The sequence below is a fragment of the Sminthopsis crassicaudata genome, chromosome 2, assembly GCF_048593235.1.
Source record: "Sminthopsis crassicaudata isolate SCR6 chromosome 2, ASM4859323v1, whole genome shotgun sequence".
In the NCBI taxonomy this organism is placed as follows: Eukaryota; Metazoa; Chordata; class Mammalia; order Dasyuromorphia; family Dasyuridae; genus Sminthopsis; species Sminthopsis crassicaudata.
The window spans coordinates 312719459-312735204 of NC_133618.1; the positions used below are offsets into that span (position 1 = coordinate 312719459).

General features: G+C 34.6%; 1 protein-coding gene across 24 annotated transcripts in view; it reads right to left on the reverse strand.

Annotated features, from left to right (window-relative positions):
- Positions 1-15746, reverse strand: part of TTLL5 (tubulin tyrosine ligase like 5) — a 402838-nt gene that overhangs the window by 188424 nt on the left and 198668 nt on the right. The window lies entirely within an intron of this gene.

Consider the following 15746-nt stretch of genomic DNA (forward strand, 5'->3'; position numbering starts at 1 on the left):
AGCTAAAAAACAATTTTTACAGCAAATATTTCTGATAAAGGCCTCATTTATCAAATATATAGGTAACTGAGTAAAACTTAAAGGAATACAGTCATTCTCCAATTGATAAACAAGGAATATGAAAAGATAGTTTTCAGATGAAGAAATTAAAGTTTAAATAGCTCTATATCTATATATGGAAAATGCTCTTTATCACTATTGATTAGAAAAATGCAAATTAAAACAATTCTGATTATCAAATTGGATAACATTACAGAAAAGGAAAACTACATATGTTAGAGATGTGGAAAAATTGGGAAACTGATGCAGGTTGTGGTCCCTTTAAGAAACTAATCCTCATGGACCCACATTTAACACCACATACTAAGATTAGATCAAAATGGGTCCAAGATTTAGGCATAAAGAACGAAATCATAAATAAATTGGAGGAACATGGGATGGTTTACCTCTCAGACTTGTGGAGGAGGAAGGAGTTTGTGTCCAAGGGAGAACTAGAGACCATTATTGATCACAAAATAGAAAATTTTGATTACACCAAAGTAAAAAGTTTCTGCACAAATAAAACTAATGCAAACAAGATCAGAAGGGAAGTAACAAATTGGGAAAACATTTTTACAGTTAAAGGTTCTGATAAAGGCCTCATCTCCAAAATATACAGAGAATTGACTTTAATTTATAATAAATCAAGCCATTCTCCAATTGATAAATGGTCAAAGGATATGAACAGACAATTTTCAGATGATGAAATTAAAACTATTTCCACCCTTATGAAAGAGTGTTCCAAATCACTATTGATCAGAGAAATGCAAATGAAGACAACTCTGAGGTATCATTACACACTTGTCAGATTGGCTAAGATGACAGGAACAAATAACGATGAATGTTGGAGGGGCTGTGGGAAAACTGGGACACTGATGCATTGTTGGTGGAGTTGTGAAAGAATCCAACCATTCTGGAGAGTAATCTGGAATTATGCCCAAAAAGTTATCAAACTGTGCATACCCTTTGACCCAGACATACTACTACTGGGCTTATATCCCAAGGAAATACTAAAGAAGGGAAAGGGACCTGTATGTGCCAAAATGTTTGTGGCAGCCCTTTTCATAGTGGCTAGAAGCTGGAAGATGAATGGATGTCCATCAATTGGAGAATGGTTGGGTAAATTATGGTATATGAATGTTATGGAATATTATTGTTCTGTAAGAAATGACCAACAGGAGGAATACAGAGAAGCTTGGAGAGACTTACATCAACTGATGCTGAGTGAAATGAGCAGAACCAGAAGATCATTAATACACTTCAACAATGATACTGTACGAGGATGTATGCTGATAGAAGTGGATATCTTCAACATAGAGAAGAGCTAATCCAATTCCAATTGATTAATGATGGACAGAATCAGCTACATCCAGAAAAGGAACACTGGGAAATGAGTGTAAACTGTTATTTTTATCTTCTAAATCCAATTCTTCCAGTGCAACAAAAAATTCGGTTCTACACACATATATTGTATCTAGAATATACTGTAATATATTTAACATGTATAAGACTGCCTGCCATCTGGGGGAGGGGGTTGGGGGAGGAAGGGAAAAAATCTGAATAGAAGTAAGTGCAAGGGATAATGTTGTAAAAAATTATCCATGCATATGTACTGTCAAAAAAAAAAAAAGTTATAATTATAAAATAAAATAAAAATTAAAATATATTTAAAAAAAAGAATAATTCAATGCAATTCAACAAAAAAAAAAAAAAAAAGAAAGAAACTAATCCTTTCAGACTGATTTATTCCTTTCAGATTCCCAACCCCTCCTAGCTGATGCATTACCAATTCAAGAAGCTAGGACCTTTGACTCACAAATCCTGGTCAAAAGCACCCCTTTGATATTCAATAGGAGATCAGACTCTCCCAGCCCCCATAGGATCTGAGCCAACTTGGGCTCCATTCTAATGATCTGCTCAGGTTTCCCAACCCCCACCAAGCAAACTCTAGCCCTAACTGAAACCCAGCAAGGAGTCAACATGGGGCTCCACCAATGGGACCCTTTAGCTAAATCTCTCCTTATAAAAGAGCCAAGCTGGAATCCTCTCTTTGCAGAGGTTCCCAATATGGCAGCTTTATGCCTGGCATGCCAAGGGTCTCTGCCCACTGGAACACTGGTTCCGGTGCCCTTTTATCTCTACCTTCACCTTTTACTAACTAGACTTTAACTTTATTTCCGAACCCCATAATAAGCCTCTTTTATCAATCTAGGAGTTTTCGGGCCTGTAAATTCCTTTACAGGGGAATCTTGTGCCGCTCCTAGACCTCACTTAAATACTAATTTCATTTAGGTATCCCAATTTTAAACTTCAACAATACTATAATGCACTGCTGGTGAAGTAATGAAATGGTTCAACCATTCTGAACAGCAATTTTGTAACTATAAGGACTATATAACAGCATGCCTTTTGATCCTGCTGATTACTGCTAGGTTTATATCCCAAAAATATCCAAAAAAGGGGGGATGGGAGGAAGGATTATTTATATAAAATTATTTATAGCAGCTCTTTTTGTAGTGGCTAAGAATTGGATTCCAAGGGGTACCCATCAATTGGGAAATGGCTGAAGAAGTTGTGGTACAAGATAGTGATGGAATACTATTGCATTATAAGCAATGACAAGCAGGATGCTTTCAGAAAACCCTGGAAAGACTTACATAAACTGATGCGAAGTGAAGTGAGCAGAACCAGAAGAACATTATATACAGTAACACCAACATTATACTTCAATCAACTGAAAAGTCTTCACTATTCTCAGCAATACAATGATCCAATATAATTCTGAAGGACTTATGAAAAATGCTATCTACCTCCAGAGTTAGAAGTGATGGAGGTTGAATGCAGACAAAGAATACTTGTGTGTGTCTGTGTGCGTGAGCATGCTGTTATGTCTTTGCTCTCTTTCACAACATAGCCAATAGTGGATATGACTGCAAATGCATTATCTATATCTAGTTGCTTCCCATCTCAGGGAGGAGGGGAAAAAAGGAGGAGGGAGAGAATCAGGAACTCAAACTTAAAAAAAAAAAAAAAAACTTAAAAATTGTTTTTACATATAATTTGAAAAAAAAAAATTTCTCACTTCCAGTTGATGAATGATGGACAGAAACAACTACACCCAGAGAAGGAACACTGGGAATTGAATGTAAACTGTTTGCACTACTGTCTTTCTACCCAGGTTACTTATACCTTCAGAATCTAATTCTTAACGTGCAACAAGAAAATTGGATTTACACACATATATTGTATCTAGATTATACTGTAACACATGTAAAATGTATGGTATTGCCTGTCATCTAGGGGAGGGAGTATAGGGAGGGAGGGGAAAATTTGGAAAAATGAATACAAGGGATAATGTTATAAAAAAAATTACTCATGCATATATATTGTCAAAAAAATTATAATTATAAAATTAATTTTAAAATTTAAGAGATAATAAACAATATATTGAGAAGGTGGAGTCTGAGTAAAACCTTAAAGAATGTTTAACAGAGGTATATGAATAGGAAATATGTTTTAGGCAAAGGGAATGGTATTAGCTAAGACTGGAGAGAATGGAGGAAAAGATGGACAAGATGAGTAAGACTTGCATGAAATGCTGAGTAATAGAGGGAAACTGTGAAACTGGAAACTGTGAAACAGTTTGTAATCAAAATGTTAATTGAGTGTCTTGAACACAATAATAAGGCATTCACACTTAAGTTTACTAAGCAAAGAATGAAAGTGTAGAAGACAGAGTAGAAGAGCAGCTTTAAATGATTAGATTAGAGAATTGAGATAAGATTACTTAGGAAAAAGTAGGAATGACCAATTTGAGCAGGGATAAACTAAAGATATGGGAAGGGCAAGGGAAGAGGAAAATGAGGATATTAAAATAGAAAAAAGCTCAAAAGAATAAAGGCCTGAGTTGGCATAATTATAGAAGGCATGAAAAGGAAAGCATCAATTTCAGAGATACTCTGGGAGCAAAATCTGCATGGTAAATACATGTAGGGATTGAGAAAGAATCTTCTCAGGAAGTTCACTAGAAATCTTTAGTTAGAGCTACCACTTGTTGGGAATGTTTTAACAATCAGGAAAGAGTTGGACAGGTAACTGTCCCTTTCAACTCATAAATTTGGGCTTTTGAGAGGAAGAATCAAAGATGACAGGTTTTTAAGCACAAAGTAAGAGGATAGTGGCAGCATTAACAGAAATAGGGAAACAAGAGGAAGGATTTTTTTTTGTTTGTTTCTTATTGGTGGAGTTCGATGGAGCAAGACGATGAGGAGTTCAATTTTAATTTATTGAGTTTTAAGGTACCAATGAAACTTCTAGGAAGAGTTATCCAGCAGACATTACAAATTTTTTTTTTTTCTTTCTGGCTTCAAAAGAAAGTATAAGCAGAAATCCTTAATCCTATCATCTTCCATCTCCTGTATGACTACCATCAAGCATCTCTTTTCAGTTTAAAAATATGCTTATTCATCTATATTTCTCCACCTTCCCCATTCTTTCCTTGACCTTACTACTTTCTCAAACTATTGTTCTCTCTTTCTTCATTACAAAATTTTTAGGGAAAAAAAACATCCAGCAATCTCTACGTTCACTCCCTTGATACCCAACTCACTTTTCCACTTCTGGCAACATGCCCTTTGTTCTCACTACTTTAATGAATCAGTTCTCTTTAATGTTATTAATGAAATCCTTATTGGTAAAAAATCTTTTAGTTCTTTGAGACAACATGTGTTAAGGACTTGTGAATATTTTCTTCCTGATTCAAAAGTGACAGCTGTAAATACGATGGAGCTGGGAAATGAGGAAGATTCCATTAAGCCCTTTGTCTTCCAGTTTCCCCTTAAGATTGAGATGATAGTAAATAAGGAGAGAACCACAAACAAGATCCTTGTACAAATTAACATGAACTGTATTCCTCACAGCTGAGAGAAATAATAGAATTAAATGAAGCTCAATAAATATTTGTTGAGTGAATAACTGAGAGAGATAGCCAGGCATAATAGATAGAGAATTGGCCATGGGGGTTAGAAAGACCTGGCTTCAAATCCTATCTGGATCTTAAAAAGCTAAATGTCCATGCCTGGGGCAGTTCTCAGAGGCAATAAATTGAAGAACATTTGCATTGGTGGATAGTTTCCTTAGTCCCCTTTCCCAAGGAAATTATCAGTCCAGAATTTCTCTGATGCCACTGAACATCTCCTATAATATTACAACATGTTTTAAGTCTCTTTTTGTGAATATTAGGACACACAGTTGTTATAAAAGTCATAACACAGTTTCACAGATTTTCCTGAAACCAGGTAGGAATCTTAGGAGTGAGGAAGAGAAAAAAGAAGGAACTTTTTGGTTTTAATCTTTTCTCTGGCTCTAGATGAAAACATGTGAGAAGTAAAAATTGTCTTATCTTCTATGGATCTGTCAGCAAATTTCCAAGAGGCCTCACTGCATCACGGGCATTGGCTGGCTGGGAAATGGAGATGGAGACAGCTTGTTCTGGCCCCAGCCTGGGTGGTCTGACATTATCCCTTTGATTAAACTTCCTTGCTGGAAGAGTTGGAGCTGCTCCTAATGATATCTGGGATCTGAAAACTTGCACTCCCTTACAGAAAAGTCCAGCAAATGGCTCCTATGCTTTCCTTAGTCATCCTCCTCCTCTTTGCCACATTCTTCTTCTCACTGACATCAATAACCACAAAGTACAGGCAAGTCTGTGGAGAGTGCTGCAGCAGTAGGGGTAGTGATAATAAGACCTCACACAGACCTTCATTTTGGCACCTTCTAAGTCACTATTGAAGCCTACAGGAAAAAGTTATCTTTGTGGGTGTGCATATGCACTTCAAAATATAAAGAGAAATAAAATGTATGTAACAGATATAGACCCAATAGATTTGATATAACCTTGAATTGCATTTGGAAAAACACACAAATATTTTTAAAAGGATGTTTTTCAATTCAAAGGACCCCCTGCCCCCCATTTTTCCCCAAAACATATTCCTGAAAATTTCTTAAAATTCCAGATGTTGGACATCATGATTTTCAAAGAATCAAATTCTGAGCAACTCAAATGGTACTAATGGTAGGCAACAGCAGGCTATGATATATTTCTGGTGATGACTTATACCAAAGAAGCAGCATAAGGAATATAATTGAGGGAAAACATAATATAGAAAAAATTAAGTTGGTCTTGTCAGTAGTGAGAATGAAGGATCATATATTAGCTACCAAATAGAAGATAGATTAAAATTGTTCAACTGGATTTCCAAAAAGCTTATTTCAATGAAATGGTACCAGATTGTAAAATTCGAAGCAATTGGTGAACTTTCAAGAAGCAAATTTAGGCTGGATGTAAAGAATAACTTCTGGATTTTTCTTCCTTGAAGGTATTTAGGCAAATGCGGGATTAGTAATCACTTTTCAGGTATACTAAGAAGGTGATTCATATTATGATGTGAATGAGATCAAAAAGCTTCTGAATTCTCTTTCAACTTCAGTATTTTATGACTAGTAGTCAGAGAGTTATATTTACATGTTAACTTGAAAGTATCTGTGAATTTTCTCAGGTGTCTGTGCTTAGGTCTGAATTGTTCAATATTTTTACTGGAAAAGAGAACACGTAATAAAATTCTCAAAGAGAAAGGGTTAATAAATGAGAGGAGATGAGTTCAATGGAAGAGAGCCAGCAGAATCAGGATTACCTTAAAAAGAATTAAGGTAAAGTAAATGAAGTAACTTAGATTTGTATTTTTAACAGAAGGCAGGAAAAAAAATAGCTTGAAAACAGTATTAGAGACAGAATAAAATCATAACTTAAATGTGAATGGATTAAACAATGCAGTGATCCAGTTGATCAATGATGGACAGACACAACTACACCCAGAGAAGGAACACTGGGAATTGAATGTAAACTGTTAGCACTATTGTCTTTCTACCCAAGTTACTTATACCTTCGGAATCCAATTCTTACCTTGCAACAAGAAAATTGGTTTTATGCACATATATTGTATCTAGGTTATACTGTAACATATTTAATATGTATGGAATTGCTTGTCCTCTAGGGGAGGGAATAGAGGAAGGGAGGGGAAAATTTGGAAAAATGAATACAAGGGATAATGTAAAAAACAAAACAAAACAAAACAAAACAAAAAACAATGCAGTAAAACAAAAAAAAAAAAAAAAAAAAAAGAAAGAAAGAAAATTTAGATGAGAAAACAAAACCCAACAATTTGCTCCTTACAAAAAACACATTTAAAAAACAGAGACATTCACAAAATAAAATTATAAGAATGGGTTTGGGGGAATTTATTAGGCATCAAATGAATTTTTAAAAGTAGGAACTGCCATAATGCTATCAGACAAAGCAAAAATATACATTCAAAAAATAAAAAAGGCTAAACAAAGAAACTACATTATGCTGAAAGGAACTCCAGGATTCACAGGAGAAAGCTATCAAACTTTTAAAGGCAACTATATATATATATGAATATTATGGAATATTTCTGTAAGAAATGACCAGCAGGATAATTTTAGAGAGGCCTGGAGAGACTTACATGAACTGATGCTGAGTTCAAAATGAGCAGGACCAGAAGATCATTTCTGATGGATGTGGCCATCTTCAACAATGAGATGAACCAAATCAATTCCAATAGAGAAGTAATGAATTAAACCAGCTACACTCAGCAAAAGAACTCTGGGAAATGACTATGAGCCACTACATAGAATTCTCAATCCCTCTATTTTTGTCTGCTTGCATTACTGATTTCCTTCACAGGTTAAATTGTACACTATTTCAAAGTCCGATTCTTTTTGTACAGCAAAATAACTGTTTGGACATATATACATATATTTTATTTAACTTATACTTTAACATGTTAAACATGTACTGGTCAACCTGCCATCTGGGGGAAGGAGTGGGGGAAGGAGGAGATAAGTTGGAAGAAAAGGTTTTGCAATTGTCAATGCTGAAAAATTACCCATGCATATATCTTGTAAATAAAAAGCTATAAAAAGCCCCCCCCCAAAAAAATAAAGGCAACTATATTTCACAAATTGTTCTCAAAAAATAAGAGGGGCAACTAGGTGGCACAGTTGATAGAACACCAGTCCCGAAGTCAGGAGGACCTGAGTTCAACTCCAGCCTCAGACACTTAACACTTCCCAAATGCCTCAGCAAAAAAAAAAAAAAAAAAAAAAAAAAAACCAACAAGAAAAAAAGAAATGATGGCTGAGTAAAAGCAGGGACTTGCTAAACTCTCTCCCAAATCTCTCCAAATTCCTTTACATAATGACTCTTAGCAAATTTTAAAAGCATCAGAATGCACAAAAAGATGGAATGGAACATTTTTTTCAGCTGAAGACAACTTAGAAAGTGAGCAAAAAAAAAGGTCTGTGTCACAAGGTGGTATCCAGTGCACAGACTCAGTGTAGGCCACACCAGCATAGCCCTGGGCCCCAGCCAACATGACAGCAAAGCAGAAATTGGCCTTGGTGCTTCTGAATCAGTTGCAGTGCCAGTGGTTTCTAGATCTCTCAGCCCAGAGATACCAAAGACAACTTGGAAGGTCAGCAGGAAAGGTCTATCATTAGAGTGAGAGAGCCTTGGGAAACCAGCAAACCCAGTTTGCCTCAGTTCTCAGAAAGTCTCTTTCTCCACTAAGGAAGGACTTTATTGCTTTAACACAATAGAACTTAGAGCTACAGTAGAGTGGGGACCCTCCTCACAGTTCCAGAATAGAGACCAGCGCTTATAATCAGATTCCTAAAAGTGTTTCTGAAAATAGCTTGGGGACAGTTCACCTTCCACCCTGGAACCAAAGCCCTACTTTAAAAAAGAATTAAAAGTCCAGAAAGAGGCTGGATAGATGAAAAAATAACAGAAAAAGATTCTAACCACAGAAAGTTACTATGGTGGTTAAGAAAGATCAAAACACACACTCGGGAGATAAAAAAGTCAAAGCTCCTACATTCAAAGCCTCCAAGAAAAATAAGAATTAGTCCCAGGCCATGGAAGAACTCAAAAGGAATTGTAAAAATCAAGTAATAGAGACAGGGAAAATTGGGAAGAGAATTGAGCGTGGTGCAAAAAGAAATGCAAAAACTAGTTAAGAGAAGAATGCCTTAAAAAGCAAAATTGGCCAAATAGGAAAGGAGGTACAAAAGTTCACTAAGAAAAATAAAATTCCTTAAAAATTAAAATTGAGCAAATGAGAGCTAATGATTGTATGAGAAATGAAGAAAAAATAAAACAAAACCAAACAATGAAAAAAGAAAAGAAAACAAAGAGAACAATGTGAAATACCTTATTGGAAAAAGAATTGACCTGGAAAGTAGATCCAGGAAAAATAATTTAAAAATTATTAGTCTACCTGAAAACCATGATTGAAAAAAGAGCCTAACTATCATCTTTCAAAAAATTATCAAGGAAAGCTGTCCTGATCTTCTACAACCAGAGGGTAAAATAGAAATTGAAAGAATCCATTGATTACCTCTTGAAAGAGAGCCCAAAATAAAAACTTCCAAGAATTATATAGCCAAATTCCAGAATTCCCAGGCCAAGGAGAAAATATTACAAGCATCAAAAAATTAACACTTCAAGTATAGTGTAACCAGTGTCAGGACAGTTCAAGATTTAACAGCTTTTATATTAAAGGATAGAAAGGCTTGGAATAAAATATTTTGAAGAGTAATAAAGCTAAGAATTAAACAAAGAATCTAGACACAATAATGTAAGAAATAATCAAAGAAAATTGTCCTGGAGTGTGATAGAACATGAGGGTAAAGTAGAAAGAGAAAAATTCCATCATTCACCACCTCAAAGAGATCCTACAAGGAAAATATATAGGAATATTATTGCTAAATTTTGAAAACCGCAGATCAAAGAAAAAATTCTACAAGAAAAAAAACAAAAACAAAATTTCAAATATGCTGGAACTACAATTAGAATTGTACAGGATTTATCAGTAGCTATAATAAAAGACCACAGATTTTAGTATAATGCATATCAACAATCAAAAGAATTAGGCCTGTGGCCAAAAATATTCTATCTGGCAAAACTAATAATAATATTGAATGAAGGGGACAGCTAGGCAGTGCAGTGGATAGAGCACCAGCCCTGAAGTCAGAAGGACCTGAGTTCAAATCTGGCCTCAGATACTTAACACTTCCTAGCTGTGTGACCCTGGGCAAGTCACTTAACCCCAATTGCCTCAGCAAAAACCATAATATTAAATGAAAAAAAAAGAAAAAGGCATTCAACAAATTCAATAGATTTTCAGGATTTTGTCTCAACCAAACCTAAACTCAATAGGAAATTTAACATATAAGAGCCAACACCAAAAAGAATTTCAAGGGATTCAACAAGGACAAGTTGTGTATATTTTTTACATGGAAATGTAAACTATATGTTTAAGATTGACATCAGTAATTGAGTAGTTCAAAAGAAAGACTGAGCCAGGGGCGGCTAGGTGGCGCAGTGGATAGAGCACCAGCCCTGAATTCAGGAGGACCCAAGTTCAAATCTGGTCTCAGATACTTAACAAGAAACTTGTTAGGAAGTTAACACTTCCTAGCTGTGTGACCCTGGGCAAGTCACTGAACCCCAGCCTAAAAAAAAAAAAAAAAAGAAGAAGAAGAAAGACTGAGGCAGAGTTAAATATGATCTGACTGTCTAGGAAGTTATCTTGTAAAAGGTAAAAATAGTAATTTTGCTATATGAATGAGATGCAGAAGAAGAACTGACACAGAATCATTAAAGAGGAGAGCTGGTAGTTTTGAAAAATTATTCAAATGAGAAATGAGTTAAATAGGGAACAATACATACATACTCCCCCCAATAAACACACAGATATAAATATATGCCATGAAGGGTATAGCACCTCCATAATCTATAACGAAATAAGGGTAGAAGTAATAGGATAAGGTCTTGAAGTAGAGCAGGATCTGTCGATTTTATAGCAGTGGGACGAGATTTGTAGATTTAGGGGAAAGGATTAAAGAACAGGGGAAGGGTGGTATAGATTAATGTGGGATACAGAAGTGCGGGGAGTGGGGTAAGGTATGTAGATTAATGGGATAATATGTATATAGATTAATGGGATAAAGAGGGAGGGAAAGAATGAGAGGAGAAGGGTGGGATCCATGAGTGAAGGGAGGTTAAGTAATAGCAAGGCAAGTTAAGAAGAAGAATTAAAGTAGAAAAATTAGAAGGGATGAGAAATAAGAAATATAAACAAACACTATAACAATGATCTGGAGTAGAATTTATAAGAAAAAAAAAGTAGGGCTAGTAAATCATTGATCTCAAAGTCAAACTTAAAGTTTCAACCAAGAGAGAAATATTGTTTTGGATGCATGTGTACATATGTATAAATATTTGTGTGGGTGTGTATATACAAATGTATCTGTGCTTAACTATAAGGAGGAGGTAGGGAATAAAAGGGAAAAACAAAGAAGAAAGAAGAAAATGGGCAGAAAAGAACAAAAGAATAACAACCTGCAATAAAGTAAAGGCAAACAGTCAGGAATATAATCACTTCTGTTATTATAGATGCTTTCTTGAAATGGAAATTTATTGTTATACATTTTGAATCCTCCCTGGTGTTCTATTGGACATATGACAATATTTTGTTTTTCTTATTTTCCTTTTTCTATTTAGTTTTAAATAAAATATTAAAACAAAAACAACAGAAAAAGACTTGGAAGGAGGAAAGTGGAATATGATGTCAAAGGATTCTGAAAAGAAGAGAATGGGAAAAGAGGGAGCTCATCTCAAATGGTTTCATTTTTTTTTTTCTTTTAAGTATGAGACCAAGTCCTCACCTGATAAAGAGTGAGGATGCTGTAATCATTATTACTTCAAAATTATGCACATACAAAAAAGCCCTCATACTTTCTTAAGTAACTCCCACATCTATGATAGTGGAACTTGTATTTTGTTTTCCTCCATGCACCAAGCTGCAACACAACTGACACAGTCATAACTATTTCTAGGTGCATAAACTTTTCTTTTCTTTTCTTTTTTAATCACTTTTTATTTACAAAACACATATATGGGTAATTCTGACCCTTGCAAAACCTTTTGCTCTAAATTATCTCCTCCTTCCCCCCACCCCCTCCCCTAGATGGCAGGTAGTCCAATACATGCTAAATATTTAAAGTATATGTTAAATACAATATATGTATATATATATTTATAAAGTTATCTTGTTGCACAAGAAAAATAGGATTTAGAAAAAGAAAAGAAAAAAAAAAAAAAACCTGAGAAGTTTCAAGCAAACAATAACAGAAAGAGTGGAAACACTATGTTGTGGTTCACATTCATTTCCCATAGTACTCTCTCTGGGTGTAAATGACTCTCTTCATTACTGAACAATTTGAACTGGTTTGAATCATCTTATTGTTGAAGAGAGCCACGTCCATCAGAACTGATGATCATATAGTCTGGTTGTTGCTGTGTATAATGATTTCCTGGTTCTGCTCATTTCACTCAGCATCAGTTCATGTAAGTCTCTCCAGGCCTTTCTGAAATCATCCTGTTGGTCATTTCTTACAGAACAATAATATTCCATAACATTCATATACCACAATTTATTCAGCCATTCTCCAAATGATAGGCATCCACTCAGTTTCTAGTTTCTGGTCACTACAAAAAGGGCTGCCACAAACATTTTTGCACATGTGGGTCCCTTTCCCTTCTTTAAGATCTCTTGGGATATAAGCCCAGTAGTAACACTGCTAAATCAAAATGTATGGTACATAAACTTTTCAAGGAAGACATCTTGCTAAGAAATAGTTCCATTCTCTACAGTTTTATTAAAACTACTTTCTCAAATGTCAAATATCACTATCCTTTTATTTTAGAGGGATAGCAGTGTCTTGGTTCTCCCTGGTCTCTTAGAGACCAGTGTCTCTAACTATTTTTATCTTAGTTTTCTTTCTTAGCTCTTTATATACCCTTTTCTTTCAATACTTATTCAGAGCAATCATATTCATTCCCTCTATGCAGATGACTAAGGCCTAGATCTCTATATATTTTGGTTTACAGAACCAATAAAATCTCATAAGCATCTTAAATGAAGTATGTTAAAAATAGATTTTACTCTCTTCCTCCATAACTTTTTTCTTTTTCTGACTTCATTATTTCTATCAGTAGTACCATGTTCAAAACAGTGGCACTATTCTTTTCTCTCTGTGACTTTTTATCTAGTTTGTTCTCTGAATCCTATTAACTCTACCATAGCAATTCTTAGAACTATCACCTCTTCTTTATTCCCATGATAGAGGGGTCACCATTTTTTCCAACAGGTTTTCCTGCCTTTATTCTCTTCTCTTCTTCATTCAAACACATGTCAAAGTAATCTTCCTTACACATAACATCTATCTGATAACATTTGTCAATATCTGTTAATTGATCCTGACTGCTTTCTATAAGAATTGGATGAGGGTTTATAGTTTCATCAGAGTTACATTAAAAAACAAAAACAAAAACAAAAACAAAAAACCCTAAATTAGGAATTAAGACAAATTTCTTACAAACATGATGATCTGCGCTGTACACTTCAATGCTGTATGAAGATGTATTCTGATGGAAATGGATATCTTCAACATAAAAAAGATCCAACTCACTTCCAGTTGATCAATGATGGACAGAAACAACTACACCCAGAGAAGGAACACTGGGAAGTGAATGTAAACTGTTAGCACTACTGTCTATCTACCCAGGTTACTTATACCTTCGGAATCTAATACTTAACGTGCAACAAGAAAATGGGATTTACACACATATATTGTATCTAGGTTATACTGTAACATATATAAAATGTATGGGATTGCCTGTCATCAAGGGGACGGAGGGGATAATTTGGAAAAATGAATACAAGGGATAATGTTTTAAAAAAATTACTCATGCATATATACTGTCAAAAAATTATAAATAAATAAAATTAAAAAACAAAACAAAACAAAACATGATGATCTGGAAGGAAATTGTCTAGTGTATTATTAAAGTCTATATTAAGATGTTACAGTGGTATTAATACATACAAGACACAACTGAATCCAATTTCTAAATTGGATCAGAAAATTAAGAAGATTCTTATTGCTGGAAATACTAGATTTTCTCTGGAGTCTTTTTCTAATATAATTGGATTTTATGTAATACTTATTAAGAGTCCTTGATGTGTTAAGTACTCTACAAAATAATGAATATATGCTACCCATGATGGATAAAATCCAGATGGTACCTAATGGCTCAGTCAAATCCATAAGGATAGAAGCTTAATATATAATTAATTCACTGATACTGAAGCTACACTTGACTTTTGGCATAGATATGTGAGAAAAAAAGATAACAGAATATCTAAATTTCGTAATTAAAAGAGAGCCTATTTCCCTTACCTTGGATTTCTACAGGATCAAGCTGTTTCTTTCCAGTTTTAGGGGTTTCTTAAATGTTAAGTCTTCATAAATTCAAAATGATGAGCAGGCTGATTTCAGAAAAACCTGAAAAAACTTAGATGAACTAATGCTAAGTGAAGTGAGTAGATCCAAGAGAACTTTGTACACAGTAGCAACAAGATAATGTAGTGATCAACTTTGACTTAGCTCTTTTCAACAATGAGAATTGATCTGATTTTTCTTGTGCAGCAGATGAATATGGAAATATGTTTAGAAGAATTGCACATGTTCAACCTACATTGGATTGTTTGCTGTCTGGGAGAAGGGAGGGGTGAAGGGAGAAAGAAAAATTTAGAACACAAGATTTGCAAAGATGATGAATGATGAATGATGAAAACTGTCTTTGCATGTATTTGGAAAAATAAAATAGCATATATAAAAAAAGAAATGATTGTGACATAAAAACAGAAAGCATCAATAAAGCATTTTAATGACCATAATAAAAAAAAGACTTCATAAATTCAGGGTAGGAATAAAATTATGTAGACCTAATAAAGATCATGCCATTAAACAATCAAGACAAATAATAAGATTTTTTGGGAACTCTACTATGTTCATTTGCAAATTGGAGCTATTCTTATAGTTTTCTCAGTTGCTTCAAGTTAAAGAGTGTATATATTCGGGGGGGCTGATGGATAAGGAGGTATGTGTGGCTATGTGAATATTACTTATCTTCTCATTGCCTTTTTGATCATCTCATCTTCTGACCTTCCCTCCCAGTGGCTTAAAAACTTTCTCCCCATTATCATATTTTTATAATAATTTCCACTATTACCTCTTTCATATTATCCTTTCAAATCCCATTACCACATCTCCAATAACTTGTGCTTCCTATCATATTCTTCTCATGATTCATTTCATTTAGACCTTTCCCTTTTCTTTTGTTATTCAGCTGTTTAAGAGACAGCTATGATAGACTGATAGCTTGTAGGTTTAGAAAGGAAAGCTCCATTTTTCAGTACTCATTCTACTCCCCTTCCAATTGAAATAAGTACATATTATTTCTAATCTGAAGAAGCCATGACTCAAAACAATCAAACAAGGCCCAAAGAGGATCACTTCTAGTTTTCTTTCTAATTTGAGGACAGTGAAGCAGGACACTACCAAGAACACCAAGACTAATTTTTAATAGGGTTTTCCACACCAAAGAGCTATTCATATAGTGAACAATTTACCTGCAATACACCAACATACCTAGCTAGGCTGGTGTACACACAGCTGACTGAACCAATCACTGGTGAAACCTGCTTGAGTTCATG